General features: G+C 47.4%; 2 long non-coding RNA genes across 2 annotated transcripts; one reads left to right on the forward strand and one right to left on the reverse strand.

The window, feature by feature from the left end:
* The first annotated feature begins 663 nt into the window (after nt 1-663).
* Nucleotides 664-3,936, forward strand: LOC110256752 (uncharacterized). The gene is made up of 2 exons (XR_002338680.2): nt 664-882; nt 3,418-3,936. It is a non-coding gene; the product is annotated as an uncharacterized LOC110256752 (long non-coding RNA).
* A 953-nt stretch (nt 3,937-4,889) lies between these two features.
* LOC106506002 (uncharacterized) lies at nt 4,890-10,185 on the reverse strand. The gene is made up of 3 exons (XR_014828363.1): nt 10,006-10,185; nt 6,702-6,796; nt 4,890-5,218 (listed from the first exon to the last, which is right to left on the reverse strand). It is a non-coding gene; the product is annotated as an uncharacterized LOC106506002 (long non-coding RNA).
* Nucleotides 10,186-18,480: the final 8,295 nt, after the last annotated feature.

Here is an 18,480-nt window from a genome sequence, read left to right on the forward strand (position 1 = left end):
CAGTAGAGTGAGTTGAGGGTCTAGCTTGCCACAGCTATGGCATTGGTTGCAGTGGCAGCTCAGATGGGTCTGATCCCTGGCCCCGGGGAACTCCATATTCTGTGAAGCAGCCGAAAGAATTTTCAAAAATAAAAATAAATTATTAGAAAGAATGGAGATGTTCTCCGTGAGGCTTCTGTCACAAGCAGCCCTTTTTCTGCCAGAGCGGGGAATCTATCATGAGTTCCTTTTTAATGCACTTGTTTATACCTGCCACAGAGTGCCTTGGCCTGCTGGTCAGTGTTTCCAGTGCTGCTGCTTCAGAGCAAGGCAGCGCTTTTGTGTGTGCCTATTACAAACACATTAGCCACACGCGTGGCTCCTCGTCTCCCTTACACCACGCAGCCAGAGTGATTGAAACGCGACATTTTAAACCCCAAAGCAAATTACAGCAAAGAATCGGTGTGAAATTACCATCCTCTGCTCGGAGTTCCTTTCTAAAAGTCAGGCAGCGGAGCCCAGGATAAAAGTTGGCCTGTCAGACAAGCCCATTCAAGCTTGCAATTCCGCTGTCATTTGCCCGACGGGGCTGTGATAAAGAACAAGGATAAAAAAAAAAAAAAAGTCTGCCAAAAATAGTGCCACTGAGAAACTGACACCCGGGCGAACTCAGGGGCCAAGGCCGGCCAGGCTCTACGCTCTCCCAAAGGACAGCAGCACTGAGGACTTGTTCTGACGGGGACATGTGTGACCTCGGCTTTCAGCACCAAGGAGATGGGGACAGATCGGGCTGCAGAGAGAGCTGCCTCTGTGAATCCCGGAAGAAAGGGCAGGGAGAACAAAGTTTACACTGAAAATCTGGACTTTCCAAGCAGCATGTTGAGACAGACCCACAGCAGACAGGTTTGCTGCGGGCCCGGGACTCGCCTGGGGCGGTGGCTGCAGCCTGGAGATTCATCTAGAAAGAATATAACACTGAGCTTCCGTCTTTTTCTACTCTTTCTGGGCCTGTAGTTCTCCAGGTGGTACCCTAGGGGCCTGAAAGAGGGAGACTCCCCCCTCTGTAACCAGGAGCTACAGGGGTGGCAATGGAAGGGACCACTGGCGAGGTGGCAGGCTGACTTCTGGGTTCTGCGCCCCTTCCCCCCAGGGAAGGGGACCAGAAGACACCCCACCTGCTAGGTGACTAGGGAGGGCACACCCTGTACAGATGTTGCTGATCCAGCCAGCCTTCCTCGGGTCCGGGAGTCAGGTGCTTCCTTGGAACTCCCTAGCTGCCCTGACAGGGAGGTTGCCTCCGCTCCAGCTCACAGGTGGGGCCACTGAATCTCAGAAAGGTTCACTAATAATGTGCCCAGGTCTCGCCTTGGACACGGTCGATCCTGGGAGTCAGTCAGATCCAGGCCTTTGGGCTACAAGTCCAGCGGCAGTTGCTTCCGTAGGAGGGTCCACTGGCCTGCTTCAGAGGGGGCCTCTGCCCACAGATGGGGACAGTCATGCAGTCTGCCTTCACCTCCAGGGCATCGTGTCTCCCAATAGACACTTGGTCCCCATCTTCCTGTCCTGATGTCCCACTGCCCGTGTGCCCTAAGGAACCACTGACCGGAGTTGAAAGTAGCCATCAATATCTGGCAACCGTAAAACCTGGGGTGTGTTTTGTTGATAAAAACCCCCCAAAGGAAACGACCACAGGAGCTGTGAGGAGTCCAGAGTGGGAGATGTTTTCCAGAAAGGGCCCCTCCAGGGCCGTGGCTTCAGGACAGTCTGTTGCAAACAGGCCCCAAGAATATCTACCATCATCACTGTTAGCGCTGCTGTCGCCCTGGCACCATCAGACTCCACATCTGGGGGGCGCTCCTAATTCTGGATTCCTTGGAGAGCTTGTGGGGCCTGGCTGTCCCCCCTCCTGCTGTCTGTCTTCTGTGTCACTCCTGACTGCCTCCCGCAAGCAGAGCATTCCCTGGGGAGGTTTCCCCGGGGACCCTTTTCTCTGGCTTCCTTACGCAGCTGTCACACTGTCCCACTTGTTTTTCAAGAAGGAGGTCCCCAGGGTTTCTTCAAGGCAGACCTGAACTTGACCCTGCCATGTGGATTTGTCCCCTCTCATCTCCCCGCCCCACCCCCCCGGGAAAGGGGGACCCAACCCAGGCACCCATGGGCGGGTCCTAACAGCCTCTTGGCCTCTGCAGTGCATCACCTGTTGTTTTCTATCCAGAATATGCGTTTGGACATGGAAGGATTTCAGCGGTTCCTGCAAAGGCAAACCTCTCTGGAGGAACCAGAGATGTCTTCTTGGCAGACCAGCTTCACACCCCACAGGGCAGTCTGTCAGCAAAGCATTTAAGGGGATGCGTGCTTAGGTAACACATGAGGGAGGGTAGGTGAGGGAAGCCATCATCCAGCACTTGATCATGAACTTCATATCCGCCAAAGGTGTCTTTTGTTTTTTGGGGTTTTTTTTTGTCTTTTTGCCATTTCTAGGGCCACTCCCGCCGCTTATGAAGGTTCCCAGGCTAGGGGTCTAATCGGAGCTGTAGCCACCGAGGGAATCCGAGCCGCATCTGTGACCTACACCACAGCTCAGGACAATGCCGGATCCCTAACCCACTGAGCAAGGCCAGGGATCGAACCCACAACCTCACGGTTCCTAGTCGGATTCGTTAACCACTGAGCCACGACGGGAACTCCTTTACCCGCCAAAAGTTTTTAAGTCATTGCTGCTAGCGCTTCCTCCCAGACACCCTTAGGAGGTGGGTAGAGGCTGGTGTCCTCCTTTTGAGAATAAGGACAAGGAGAGGGAAATACCCCCAAGGACACATCCATGGAATAAGAAGGGTCAGAGGCCTCGGTGGGGAGGTGTTCCCCTCAGCTAACCTCCACTCCTGCCCCCAGCCCCATGTGCCTCCAGCAAGCCAATGCCGAGGATGTTTCTGGAGTGCGGCTTTCACCCAGGAATTGTCTAAGATGTTAGCTTGCTGGGAGCGAGGCTGAGGTCTCGGTCACTGTCACCTAGCATGTGGGTGCTGTGCAGTAAGTCACCGAAAGATGCTCACCTACTGAGCACAAAAAAAGCAAACTCTCACTCTCCAGCCACTCCCGAGCCAGCTTTGAAGCAAGATGTATTTTTAAACACAAGCCTCGTACAGAAAATGTTCCCTCGCATGTCCCCATAGCCTACTAATGGGGCAACTGTTGGCAACCAATACCACCAGCCCGTGCTCAGGGCTGTGTTCTCAATTTTTCTTTCTATTCTTGTCCCCTGGCATATGATAGGGGTTGCTGTCCCGGGAGACTGCAGGCTACTGACGGAAAAGCTTGCAGTCGGTTCTGGCCTGCTCTCAATTTCCAGACTCTCTGATTTCGTTCAAACGCGGGACCTGTGGACCTGTGTCCCTTTACCCAGTTGGTAACTTGGATTTTTTTGTATTCTTCTTGCAGATTCCATGGAATAGCCTGATGTTTCCCAGAAGGCTGGGGACCCCCACCGCCCGCCCCCAGCAGTGCCCCAGGCTGACAAGGGGATTGAAGTCGGAAAGTCAGACGCCTGTCCAGTGCCTGAGAAAGCGGCCTCTGTGCTCCTGCTGGATTTCACAGCAGGGCCAAGGGCCTCACTTCCCTCCTTTGCAAAGGAAAATAGCCATTATGGCATCAACTTTGCTGATGAGGATTTATCTCCGAAGCCAAAAGGAAAAAAAGTCACCTCTTGAGTCCTAATTAGAATGATTCCTCTACTTAATTTATTCAGGATAGCCTCCTGAATTGGCCTGGTGTGTCCTTGAGTATTGTTACTATTACTGCTGCTGTTGCTGTTGTTGTTTTAAAGAAGCCATTTCTGACCAGGGGCTGGGGAGATGCCTTTTGTTCGCCTCTGGGCCCTGCGGTACCGGCCCCCGCCAAGGGAACCATTCCTGCACTGCTGTGTTTATTTGAGTTATGTAATATAAACAGCTCCAAGGAGATGGGCTCCGCCACTTTTTGTTTTTAGACTCCGACTTCACTTGCCCTCTGCAGAGCTTGGCGCTTGGGTGGTTTCCTCCAGCCTCCTCTGTTTTGCTGCTGGGGAACACAACAGCCTGCCGTTGACCCTTCTCTAGGACTAGCCCTTTCCTTCTCAGACCCAGCAACGAAACAGAGACGCTGCTGAGGCTGACAGTGTCCTCAAAGGCTCAGCCTAGGCTGGAGGTGGAGGGGGCATCAGAATGAGCTGTCTTGGGCATTAAGCTTTCTCTGTAGCTTCTTCACTGATACCTAGTTCCTCCAAGTCAGAAGTATCCCTTGGTGTTCCCATCATGGCTCAGCGGTTAACAAACCCGACTAGCATCCATGAGGATGTGGATTCGATCCTTGGCCTTGCTCAATGGGTTAAGGATCTGGCGCTGCCGTGAGCTGTAGTGTAGGTTGCAGACACGGCTCGGATCCCACGTCGCTCTGGCTGTGGTGAAGGCCAGCAGCTGCAGCTCCGATCAGACCCCTAGCCTGGGAACCTCCATATGCCACAGTCCTAAAAGCCAAAAAGCCAAAAAGCTAAAAAAAAAAAAAGAAAAGAAAAGAAGTATCCCTAGAATGTCTGAAACATAATTCCGTGTCGCATATGGATTCACACCTGACTTTTCAGGAACACCTCTGATGTGTAAAACACATGTGACTATAGTTAGGAGGCGAGTTCGAAAGGTATTGCAGACATCAGCTCCACATTATTTTACTATTTGCAACCCCTTAAGTCAAATATTTGCGAAGTGTTTCAATGCTAATTAGACCAGGCTGATGGTTTATCCCCCTAATGACTCCACGCAGTGGAGAAACCCCGCAGCCTCCCAGCTGAGTTTGCCTTGGCAAAAGGGCAGGCGAGGCACCGTTGGATTATACTGCATTTTTAGTGACAGGTTTCTTAAAACAACTCTCCAACCGGCTGCATCACTGATTCCTTTATTTATACAGTTGTCTTAATGCAGATAACAACTATTTTCAGAATAGTTATGAACTCTCAAATTTCTTATGGTGAGATTCCATCTATAAAATCTCATTTTGCAAACTTCCATCTTTCTTCTCAAATCACCCCTGACACTCATGCTTGCCATTTGATCTACCGGGGTCACCAACCTCGAGGTGACAAGGATGCCTTCTTCATCTTTTCAGAACGTTGGGAGGCAGGACTAAAAAGGGGATGGCATAGAGTTTCGGAGGATTGAGCACCCAGGCAATGGAGGTCGGGCGGAGGGAAACTGGTGGCAGGAATGGCCTGGAATAGAGAGAGAGGCACCATGCTTCCCTCGCCCTGGATGCCCAGGCAACTCAAGCCTGGGAAAGGACAGGAGGAAAGGAAGGAGGGAGAGGAAGGAAGGAAGGAAGGAAGGAAGGGCGGGAGGGAGGGAGGGAAGAAGAGAGGGAGGGGAAGCAAGGAAGAGAAATTACAACAATGGGCAGGGTGGGGATGGGGCGGGGTTGGAACTGGGGATTTGTGCCTGAAGAATCACTGCAAGGGCTACCAGCTGAAGCCCCGCCAGGGCCTCTGACAAAGACACACAGCATCCTCTTGCCTCTTCAAGCCTTTCAGAATGTCTCTGCACTTTTCCAGCAGTAGCAGCTTCCCACTCTTGCATAGCTTCTCATTTGCCAACTCCCAACCCTACCTACCCGTCTCCCTCTACAGTTCTCTCCTTCAAGGTCAAATCCCAGGGCACCTCAGCTTTTCCGTGCCTTTCCCGCGTGGTGAGAGCCACCGCCTGCACAGAACCCCCTGGGGTGGGGAGTGCAGGGGTAGGGATGTGAGCAGCGGGGCAGAGGAAATCTGCTGGGGCCTTGACTTTCTCACACATGTTTCAGATGTGCAGGGGTGTGATTGTAAACAGCGTCTTGGCCGCTGCCAGAGCCGGCCTCTCCACCCCGAGTCCTGTTCCCATCACCCTAGGGGTTCCAGTAATAGGGCGTAAAGCAAACAAAGAAAAACAGTAATCTGGTGTTCCAATTGCATTTTTTGTTTTTAGAAAATGTTAATGATAGGTTATTTGATTACCCTAGGTTTGGCTCTGCCTGCTCTGTATTAAACACATCTGGTATTTAGTAACGATATAAGTAGCAGGAGTTTTTTGGCACTTGAAAATAAGCTCATCCAATGTTGCCATGCAGTTTGGAAACTCGTCAGAGAGGCCAGCCAAACTTGTGGAGATACAAGACTTTTTCTGTAGGCTGGGCAGCCGGCCAGGACAGCTAAAAAATGTGAATTGGCTAAGAACTGCTGCCACGCAAACACTTCTGGAAATTTCTATGCTTGGGCCTGCCAGATCCATTATGCACAACATGAATTACAAGAGTTTCTATCTCTCCAAGCAGTTGCTTTTTGAGTTTAATTCTCCGATGCACTTTATGAAACATACGCACACAACCAAAATGAGAAAAACACCCCCCAAATCCACTACCATTAAAAAAAAAAGTCTTTCCATTTGGGTTGCCAAGCTCACAACTTTTCCTGAATTAGGAAAAAGAGTCTCAGACTTCAGTTTGAATTACATGAAATTGAACATGTGGGAGGCAACCGAACTTCCTGGAAATTCTAGAAAGGAAGGTCTCCCATCATGGAGACAGCCTTGTATCTAGGTAAGGAAAGTGATACACAATGCAACAAAAGAGCTTGGAAGGGGAAAAACATATGCATCCTAAAACCGGCAGGTCCAGTGAGGGGGCTTTGGGCCTCAATGGGATTTGAAGCAGGCTGGGAAGCAAACCTGTAAGCAGAATGGGCCCCTTCTGTGTGGCGGTAGCAGCCCTGCGAGGAGGGGTCCGGTTCCTCCTTGAGGTTCCTCCTCCGGGTCGCGGAGGCCTGTCAATCACAAGGGCAGGATTTGAGCGGAGGGTGGGCCCAGGAGGGCAGGCCACAGCGGGCGCTGGGGAAGCGGGGGCGGCTGGTGGTGGAATAGGCAGGAGAGAAGCAGCCAACCCCTTGCAGTCAGATCCTGGGTCTGCCCGGGCTTCCCTCCCTTCCAGGGCTTAGAAAGCTTTGCATCATTTCTTTTCTGATTCCAAATCGAGACTTGCCTCTTTCTTGTGATTCAGATGTACTAGATTACTCAGACTCTGCCCAGGATTGTTTTTAAGGGCCTGGAGCTCCACTCCTATTCTCCAGAAACACTGGAATGACATTATTCATAGGACTCAGATAATAGCTACTATGAGATAATCAGATTAGCACATTATGAGACAGAAAGTATAGCTAAATCCTTCCCATTCCCACTGGCCTGATGCTTTCTTGATACACAGCTCCTTCCATGAGAAATCGAAGGTCCCTGGATGTCTTTTTTTCAGTTTTATTTTCATTTCTTGTCTTCTAGGGTTACGCCCTCGGCATATGGAGGTTCCCAGGCTAGGGGCTGAATCGGAGCTGTAGCTTCTGGTCTATACCACAGCCACAGCAACACCAGATCCGAGCTGTATCTGCGACCTACACCACAGCTCACGGCTGGATGTCGTTTTTGACTTAGATAATAGTGAAACTCCAAGATATTGTAACACAGCGGCTGTCCTCCATTGTATCATTTACATGGTGAACGTTTAACTGAGTCGCTCTGCTAGTCTGTGCCTCAGTTTCCTCTCTGGGCCTGCTTGTGGCCGTTCTCCCAGGGCAAGGGAAAGATCTGGAGGTTTGGAATCAGGCCTCCTTGGACTCTTGGCACTCTGCGACCTCCTTCAAGCAGCAATCTCGTAAGTCTCAGCAGGGCATCCTCACTTGTGACAGGGGGCCAGTACCATCGTCCTCAGAGCCAGGTAGTGAAGGAGTGAGACAGCACCTGGGACCTGAGACCCTTTGCTGCAGTGGCTGCAGTGCTCGTACCTGGACAAACATCTAGAGCAGCAAAATACAAAGAAACTCTAAGGGACTAAAAATAACTGTGTACATGCGCAGTTGGGACAAATTAGGGGCAAATAAAATGGCAAAAAGTTACAAAAAGACTAAAAACCCAGTTGCCACATCTAAGAGCCCAGAGCAAAAGCAGGGTGTTAGGAGCAAAGGCGGGGTACTGCGCATGCCCTCTGCACACAACACCGCTAAGGGGTGGGCCGACCATCCAAGCCACGCCTCTGACCTGACCCCTGGACCCGCCCCTACACTCGCCCCATATAAGGAACCAGGTCACTGTTTTAACCTTTTTGGAAGCAAGCATGGGAACCTGTTAGTTGCTTTTGCCTTCTCCTGCTGCAGCAGGGGCCCCAATAAAGCCTTGCCTGAATCTCTTGCCCGGCCTCTTATCAATTTCTATTGGTTAAGGGAGGCCAAGCGCCCAGGTCGGTAATAGGACCAAATGTAATAAAAATTACTCAACTTCTTTGCCAACTGTAGAGCAATATCCAAATGTGAGTTGTGAATAACACCTTTCAGGGCCTAACTGTAGACTTTTTTTTTTTTTTTGCTTTTTAGGGCCACACTCGCCACATATGGAAGTTTCCAGGCTGTTGACTGAATCGGAGCTGCAGCTGCTGGCCTACGCCACAGCCACATCAACGTGGTATCCAAGCTGCGCCTGCAAGAGACACAGCAGCTCACAGCAACGCTGGATCAGTAACCCACTGAGCGAGGCCAAGGATTGAACCCTTGTCCTCATGGACACCATTGGACTTCGTTATTGCTGAGACACAAAGGGAACTCCATAACCTTAATTAAAGTGTGTCACCTCCCCCCCCCCCACTTCCTCTCTCTTTCCTTTCAGTCAGTAATCAATGGGGTAGCAATCACTGTTAATGTGCTGTTTGACTAGATTGACCTAAGAGAGAAGGTGAAGTTGCCAGTGCTAATTAGATTTCCTTTCCCATTGTGAGCTGTATCCCAGGACTATGTTCACAAGAAGCAGTTAAACAGGTTTGGGCATTTAGAAAAAAAATGCTGGGGCCCCAAGAAAGCACTCTTGGCCTCATTTCTATTTGGCTCACATTGTCTGTCCTGTTCTTGCTTAAATTTGGATCACAGGACACATTTTTTCTCGGTTTCCTTTTCTCATGTTCCTGGATGTTTGTCGTAGAATTGTAGGAAACACAGAGTCAGAGGAATCAGCCAGAAAGATTGTTCCCTTCCCAGGAAGGTCTGGGGCCGCCTCAGACACCACGTGTGTGCGCTGCCCGCGTTCCCACAGCGGCCGGCCTCCTCTGCCCCGTTCTTGTTGTTCTTTTCTGCTTGATGGCCATAATTTGGGGGTTTTCAACCCTGATTAGTATAAGGGCTTTTTCCCTTCTGGGTGTGGAGACAGCCACCCTCCCCACTGCCTGGTCCCTGTGCCCTGAGGCCGCCCAGGGCAGAGCTGGAGCTTGTGAATCAGGGTGAGTTCAGCCACAGCGGAAGCAGAGAGAGAAAGGAGCACAGAAGGCCACTGTTGGGCCCCTGCAGAGGGAGAGGAAGGAGGCTGGCGGGGAGCAGGGGGTGGAGGGGAAGAAGGCCAGCCACACCAGCCACTGCCACCGCCACCCCAGCGACAACAGGCAGGCACCCCGCTCCCACGTAGCACAAGGCATCTTTGCCTGCCTGGCCTGCCAGAGGCTGGGTACTGTCCCTGAGCAAACCAGCAGGCGCCGATGTTAGTGGGGTCACCAGGATGAGCATGGAATTTTCTGGAATGAGACTCAGACTGTGAAGCATTCCCCAGACATTGTAACATCCAGCCAGTCACTCCTGTCATTTACCTTTAGGTTCACCTCTGTGAGTCATAATCATAAATATTTATGGCGCACCCTTCATCTCTCGGCACATCCGTGTGAAGTATCTCATTTCATTTTCACAGGAGCCCAGTTTCACTGTGAGGTGGGTGCTAGAATTATCCCTATTTTTCCACCACGGGGACCAAAGCTTGGGGAGGGGGCGTGGAGTGGCCTGACCAAGCTCGCAAGCTGTAGCAAGAGGGTCATCCTGTCCAGTCACCACACGACCACCTCTCGGGCTTTGCCCTGTTCACGTCTCACCCCCTCCTGTTTCATTAATTGCATTTGATGTCCAAATGGGCTCCCCACCGGGTCCCCACAGAGACACATGGGCTTGGTCCCTCTTACCTGTGAGCTCAGCTGTCTGCTGTGTTAGGTCACTGACCTCGGTCTCTCAGGGCTATGGCACCTCCTCAGAGCAGGCCTGGGATGCCTCCACTGGCCAGGCTTCCCATCTCTGCTCCTACTCTCTCCTCTCACTCCCCCACCTCATTCCACTCACTGGCCGTCATCAGAATGGCCAGAAAATTCCACACTTTTGCTAGTGACGTTAATACCAGAAAGGGTCACTAAAATTTAACCTTTCAAGTCAAATCCACACTAATAAGTGCTTAATAGACAAACCATTCCATCCAACATGTTTTTGATTGGTTTTGTTTTGTTTCTTTTTAGGCCCATCCCTGCAGCATAAGAAGTTTCCAGGCCAGGGGTCGCATCAGAGCTGCAGCTGCTGACCTATTGCACAACTTGCGGCAATGCTGGATACGTAACCCACTCATTGAGGCCAGGGATCGAACCTGCATCCTCACAGAGACTATATTGGGTTCTTAACCTGCTGAGCCACAATGGGTACTCCCATCCAACATTTTCAAAGGGAGGATTTTTTTCTGGAGCTGATGCCGCTTTCCTATATTTGATATTTGCTGAGGACCTACTGTGTGCTTACTATGTTCCTATTAATCCAGGCCTTGTTTTTGGCACTGCCTCAAACCATCTACCTGCTTAGAGTGGGAATAGGTAACTCTTGAAGTCCTAGCATTCCAGAGAGATCTTTTCCTGTGATTTGGCCCAGAACCCACCTCTTCCTCTCCAAGGTGACAGCTCGGGCTGTGAGAGAAATTTAAAACGCCTTCTTGGAGCAGTTATCTGACATTTCTAAATGTGACTGCTAATGTTACTCAGAGGACCTTCCTATAAGCAGTTGTCTGAGCCACAGTGTGTTTGAGACAAGAGGGAACCAAGGGGAAAAAATGCCACTATTGTTTCTAAACTACAAGACTGGTTTTATTACTAGGGTGTAATTATTAGTGTTACATATCACCTCTCCATCTTATTTATGTAATACTCTGAGAAGTTTAAAAAAAAATTTTTTTTAACAAATCTTAAGTTGGAGTTCCTGTAGTGGGGCAGCGGAAACGAAAGCAACTAGGAACAATCCCTGGCCTTGCTCTATGGGTTAAGGATCCGCTGTTGCCCTGAGCTGTGGTGTAGGTAGCTGATGCGGCTCAGATCTGGTGTTGCTGTGGCTGTGGTGTAGCCCGGCAACTGTAGCACTGATTTGACCCCTAGCTTAGGAACCTCCATGTACCGCAGGAGCAGCCCTAAAAAGCAAAAACAAAAGAACAAATCTTAGGTTTTACCAATACTTACTAAATTCTGTAGAGCTCCTTCTTAGATCATAAGTGCATTTGTTTTTATTGCTACATAAAAAGTTACAACAAACAGAGCAGCTTAAAACCACATACATTCAGTTCCTGTTGTAGCTCAACAGTAACGAAGCTAACAAGTATCCATGAGGATGCAACTCTTCTCTCAGTGGGTTAAGGATCCGGCATTGCTGTGAGTTTCGGTGTGAGTCGCAGATAGGGCTCAACTCTGTTGTCGCTGTGGCTGTGGTGTAGGCCCGCAGCTGCAGCTCCAGCTCAGATTTGACCCCTAGCCTGGGAATTTCCATATGCTGCAGGCGCAGCCCTAAAAAAGGGGGGGAAAAAAAAAAGCATGCTTTTATGACCTCACAATGTCCACAAGTCAGCCTTTGCCTGGGATCTCATGAGACTGCCCCCATTATGCAAGTGTGAACCAGGGTCTCAGCTAGGCTCAGGGGTGCTCAGGGGCCTCCATCAGACTCACAGGGCAATGTTCATGTCTGTGAAGCTCTAGGTTGCCTGGCACTTTACTTCTTCGAGGCAAGAGAGAACCTGCAGCTTGGAGTCTCTGACCTCCAGACCTTCCTCTAAAGGGCTCATCTGATTAGGTCAGACCTGCCCAAGATAATCTCTCTTTGATTAACTTAAAGCAACTGATTAGCCACCTTAATTACATCTGCAAAACCCCTTCACCTTTGCCTCATAACGTAATGAAAGCCCAGAAATGATATCTTTTCACCTTTGCCTGATTCTATTGGCAGAAGCAAATGAAAGCCCTGTTCCCTGTCAGGAGGGGCAGGATATACAAGAGCAAAGGGCCTTGGAGGTCATCTTAGAATCTGCCTGTCACAATAAGCTCCTTGAGAACAGGGAGGTTGATTTATATAGTTTTCGATCTGCCATTATGCTTAGCAGGGCAATTGGCATGCAATAGAAAAACAATTCTTGGACACTGAGGATTTCATGATTGCCAATATTAATATTTTTAAGACACAAAGTTTCTTCCAGAGCATTCTGTGAAAAAGGTCATTTTTTTTCCCCCCTCAACAGGTCGTAGGCTGGAGTGGAGGGTAGCGTGGCTAGAAAACAATCCAAAGAGTCTGGGGAAGGAGTTCCCTGGTGGTCTAGTGGTTAAGGATCCTGGGTTGTCATTGTAGTGGCAAAGGGTCAGTCTCTGGCCTGGGAACTTCTGTATGCTGAAGGTGTGGCTTAAAAAAAATGCATTTTAAAAAATAAGGAGTTCTCGATGTGGCTCAGTGAGTTAAGAACCCGATATAGTGTCCATGAGGATGCAGGTTCGATCCATGGCCTCGCTTAGTGGGTTAAGGATCTGGCGTTGCTGTGGGCTGTGGTGTAGGTCACAGATGTGGCTCAGATCTGGTGCTGCTGTGGCTGTGGCCTAGGCCAGCAGCTGCAGCTCTGATTCAACTCCTACCCAGGAACTTTCATATGCTGCAGGTGTGGCTGTAAAATAAAAATTAAAAGATAAAGTTCAAAGAGTCTAGGGGTTAGGAGAAGGAAAAATGAGCTGGGAAATCTAGGTTCCATTCCATTCCAGTTCCTCCTCTAAAAGCTGTGTGGGCTTACCCTGCCTGGAAGGTGGGGGGAAAAGTACTTGTGGGGGTTGCTGAACTAGCAAAATGAGAGGACCAGTTGAGAGGGTTTGGAAGGAACAGACCGCAGATCCAAAGCTCACGTTGTTCTGACACAGATTGTGAAGGAGCTGGTGGTTAGTCATATGCTGCTGTCTCAAAAGGTGATATGTGAGTACAAAACCCAAAGGGCTTTTTTTTTTTTCCCCAGGGATCAACGGCGAGGCATTCTTGAGAGACATCCCAAGCTTCTCCCATAAACGGGGGGTGCCTTTCCTATGCAAGTGGCAGAGCCGCTTCTGAACTTCCTTCAAAGTTTCACCCTGAGGTTGAGTTCTAGATCAGCGACCCCTTCTGCAGCCTCCACAGCCAGCTTCCACTGCCAGCTTCCACCGTGCCCTGCGTATCTCTACCAGACACACTCTGTGAGCTCTGCAGCTGCACAGAACTAACTCAGGATGCAGTCCAGGCTGTGGGGACAACTTTGCAACGCAACTGCCTGCTGAGCAGGCTTCCCGCCTGCAAGGAAAGATTGGCTGCTCGTGTGTTAAGATCAGATTAATGTAGGAAATAAACATGTAATAAATAGTAATTGTGTAAGAACAGTGGTTGTCACTGCAATGGTTCTATCAGTTGAAAATATGAGATCTAGAGGATGGGTTTCTTAGGCTAATTTTGCCCTTATTTAAAAGAAACTGACAGATGTACTTTATAAAATTATAATTTTAAAAGAATCAAAGAACACTGACTCATTTTCTTTGTTTACTTTTTTTTTTTCAACCAATAGCTATGCTGTTAGTGAGTATAAGTTTGGCTTTTGTTCTTTTCAGTTTTATTGAGATGTAATTGACATATAGCTCTTTATAAATTTAAAGTGTACATAGTCTCTGTGAGAATACAGGTTCAATCCCTGACCTCACTAAGTGAGTTAAGGATGCTGCGTTGCATCAAGCTGTGGGGTAGGTCCAAGATACAGCTCAAATCTGGTGTTGCCATGACTGTGCTGTAGGCCTGCAGCTACAGTTCCATTTCCACCCCTAGCCTGGAATCTTCCATATGCCAAGAATACAGCCATAAAAAGAAAAAAAAAATCAAAATGTATGCATAATGATGACTTAACACATAGTGCAAAATGATTACCATGTAAATTTAGTTCACATCCACCATCTCATATAGTTTTTAAAAAAGAAAAAAAACTGTCATTTTCCTTGTTGAACCATGGCCTCATTCTTTGGACAGAGAAAGGACAAGTACATTTGTTTTTGGGTTTTTTTATTTGTTTTATTTTTTATTTTCTGTTTTTTTTTTCATAGGTATTTCCCCAATACAATTTTGTTTTCTACTGTACAGCATAATGACCCAGTTACACATCTATTTTCTCACATTATCATGCTCCATTGTTTTTGTTTTTTTAAAGAAGTGACATTTCGATTCTACCCTTTTCATCTCCCACTGTCCTCTTAGCTCCCCCAAGCCAAGCGTTATAGACACTCAAGTCCATGTCGGGGTCCTAAACTCTCCAGGAAGCTATGCGGCTTAACTTCCATCCAGGGCTGTGGTCGTTTACATGGAAAAATCCAAGCATTTTTAATGTTCTGGGAGCCAGCTTCATTGATGGCTGGCACACCTCAGAGCATTCAGTTGCATTCAGTTAATGGAAACGTCCCAGGAGCACTGTCTCTCTGTGAAGCTCGGGAAGAACACGAGGGGCCCCAGACTGTTACTTCTTTTGTGTTCTCTTGTGTATCAAGTTGAACCCGCAGTCTAGGACGTGAAGCAGTTTGCATAAACCACCTTGCTTTTTTTTTTTTTTTTTTTTTTTTTTTTTTGTCTTTTTGTCTTTTTGCCATTTCTTGGGCCACTCTCCGGCATATGGAGGTTTCCAGGCTCGGAGTCTAATGAGAGCTGTAGCCACCGGCCTACACCAGAGCCCAGCCACGCCTGCAACCTACACCACAGCTCACAGCAACGCCGGATCCCTAACCCGCTGAGAAAGGGATCGAACCTGAAACCTCATGGTTCCTAGTCAGATTTGTTAACCACTGCGCCACAATGGGAATTCCTAAACCACCTTGCTTTTAAGGTATACATTTCAGATATTTTTCTATCCAAGATGCTTAAAGCACAGCTTCTACAAGACACAGGCACAGACTTATACGTGAATGTGGCCAAGAAAAAAGAGGAAGTGAGATCTCCTGGAATAACCGCCTGCTCTGGACTCTGAACTTTCTTGGAATTTTCCAATGAAGAGATTTCCTCGCCTTCGAAAGCCATGTTGACAAACCGATACTATATTTTTAGCATGTCTTGAATGGAAAACATGTGAGATATGTGAACAATATATTTCCAAATATGTCACATATTTATAAAACATAGTAAATGCATGACAGATTGAGTGGTATTCGTGGAAAAAAATAACAGCTGTGGTATACCCTATTTCTTAGCAAATTCATACACAACAAACGACATTCATATCCCATGTTTTGTAAAATCTATTTTTTAAGCATTTTAGAGAAGGGTGTAGAGAATGAAAATGAAAGTTTGGAAAAGAAAAAAAAAATCCCAAGATGGATGTAAATGTAAGTGACATGTCATGTAATTACCATGTATAAAACTGGCTCTGAGTAGGCAACCCCATTTCCCTCAGCCTGACTTCTTTTGATGGAAATGATATTAAATGAAGCATTAACAATGATCTGCATTTTAAGGTGCGCTAAAATGTCATATATGAGGGAAAGTGTATGGAAAGTTTCACAATATAAAATAATTTGTGGGCCAGTGATGTTAAGATTTATCTGGATGGAGTTCTCCCTGTGGTGCTGTGGGCTAAGAATCCGACTGCAGTGGCTCAAGTGACTGTGGAGGCTCAAGTTCGAGCCTTGGCCCAGGAATGTCCATATGCCGCAGGTGTAAGCCATTTAAAAAGAAAAAGAAAAAAAAGATTTGAATTGGTGTTAAAGATTGAAAACATTCTGATAGGTCACTCTTGGATTTGAATAACAGGCCAAAGTGACCCAAGGTAAATTCTCGAGCAAGGAATTAGCATGAGAAGCAGTGTTTTTAAGGCAATAGTTTTCGTAGCTGTGACTCCAGTGGTGGCAAAGCAACCTCTAAGAATGACAGTGTGAATTTCTAATATCGATAATAAAGATACTTAATAAATATCTCATTGTCAAATCCATAATCTTATTTGAGCTGTGTAACAACTGTGGGAGGCATGCGTGGAAGGCTTTATCATCTCTGCATTTTCCTCCCAAAGGAACCAAGAGTTTGTGACTTCAAGGTCACAGTCAGCAAGAGGAGGGGCCAGCAGCCCTAATAACCAGGATATTTTTGCATTTAGGATCATAGCTGGGAGAGATGGGTTTACAAGATCCTTTTTCCTTCCTCTTCTTTTTCCTTTTGTTTTTTTCTCAGCTATTGTATGATAAGGAAATATCCTTTTATAATGGTAAATGACATTAAATATCAAAATTTTTAATATTAATATTAAAATCCCCACTTTCAGTGCACTCTTTTCCCAGCTCCCTACTGGTGGCTTGAATGGTTTTCCTGGTCCATCCATGTCTGGCCTCTCCCCCTAGGCAGGAAGAATTGGACTCAGAGAATGAGGGATTCCATTCCTAGGCTGAGCTGGTGTAGGTCAACATAGAACAGACCAGGCTGTGCGTTGGAGAACTACATTTGCATGCTACAGTGATGGGAACTTCCCTCTTACCTGCGAGCCCTAGCTTCCTGTCCTGTATCCTTTCTGCTCAATGTAAAGTGTTTCAAGATTCTGAAGAAAACGTTGCCTTTATCAGAGAAAGGTGATACTAAAATTACATTCTTGTGGGAGACTTAAAAGGTTGACATACCGCAGTTGAATCTTCTGCTTAGCCTTGGCCTGGCTGAAAGGAGACTTTGGGCAGTGGGGTTGTGGGTAAGGGGGAAGGAAGAGTGGGCGGGCACGGAAGATCATGGGGGGGGTTACATCAGTTGAGTTGACACTGACCTCATCAGCAGGCATTCTAAGCTTCCTCTGGTCCCTCCCTTGTAAGTAGTGCTCAGCAGGAACATTCTTGACCAATGAACATGCCACAGAAGCTCATTTAAGGGGGCCATCTGATCTGGTGTCACAGATAATAATAGACCGGGCTGCTTCACTGACATTGGGCAAGCAACTTAGCCTCTCCATTTCTTACTTTCTCTACCTGTAAATAAATTATCACACTGGGAGGTGAAGGATAATTGAGATCAAACTTCTGAAGGATTTTTAACTCCTGAGAATTCATCAGTTTTAAACATTGAGGGGCCTTTGGATCCTTTTGAGCATTCAATGAAAGGTGAGAACCTACCTCCCAGAAAAATAGGTATATACCTACCAACTTTTCATATAAGTTCATACGGTCTATAGACTCCCCAAAGCTTAAACATCCCTTAGGGTGGGGGGAAAAAAAACAAACCCACTACCTTAGAAGGAAAGTGTTACAAACATGTAAGAGATGAATAATGTGTCATTTTTATCACCTCACTGACAGCTTTATGGACTTCATTTATTCATGCATCCAATGTGCTATGTCATCGTCATTATCCCTTCTCGTTATTATTAAAGGTAATTCTGCTTACTGCAAGTTTTTCAAAGCCAGTGAGTCTGTTTCTGTTCTGCAAATAAGTTCATTGGTATCCTTCCTTAAGGTTCCACCTATAAACAATATCATATGATGTTTGTCTTGCATGGTCTGACTAACTTCACTTAGCATGATAATCTCTAGGTTCAGCCTTGTTGCTGAAATGCATTACTTCATTCTTTCTATGGCTGAGGAAGATCCCAGTGCATATATGCACCACATCTTCTTTATCCATTCCTCTGTCACTGGACATTTAGGTTGCTTCCATGTCTTGGCGATTGTGGCTAGTGCTGCAACGAACAGTGGTTATCAAAGCAGACAGGGGAGGGGAGGAAGGGGTGGACTGGGGATTTGGGATTGGCATAGGCACCCTGTGGTATATGGAATGATTGGCCAACGAGGACCTGCTGTATAGCACAGAGAACTCTAACCAATACACTGTGATCGTCTATGTGGGGAAAGTATCTGAAAGAGAATGGAGGGGTGTACATGTATCACTGAATCACTTTGCTGTACAGCAGAAATGATCACAAACTTGTAAATCCACTCTACTTCAACAAAGCTTTAAAATAAACTCAAACAAAAAATAACGCCGCTATCTCCACTGGTGTTCATCCTTCCCTCTCACTCCCAACCCAATTTTATGATCGTTATTATTTATACTCTGAAAATCTGGGAATCAAAAATGCTTTTGTTGTTGGTCTGCTCTGAAAGATGACAGAGTTCCCTTCCCTCGGAGTATAACCTAGTAAAGAAAGAGAATATGCATAATTGAAGTGAGTTTTTAAAATGGATTCTTCTTTATCACTCTTGGACAGTTAAAATTGCCATGCTTGAGGAAGAAAATGCAAAGTGGCCCCACAGCGCATTACGGAGGACACTTGACATACGCATTCAATCCAAGCCTGATGAAAATTTGCATAATTCTTCTTCTCCTTATTTATTCTAAAATAATTGAAAAGCAGTGGTCTTGAA

This window comes from Sus scrofa, chromosome 14 (assembly GCF_054392235.1).
Source record: "Sus scrofa isolate SSC_HxYL_T2T_F1_AM1 chromosome 14, Sscrofa_HxYL_maternal_Yorkshire_Landrace_v2.0, whole genome shotgun sequence".
In the NCBI taxonomy this organism is placed as follows: domain Eukaryota; kingdom Metazoa; phylum Chordata; class Mammalia; order Artiodactyla; family Suidae; genus Sus; species Sus scrofa.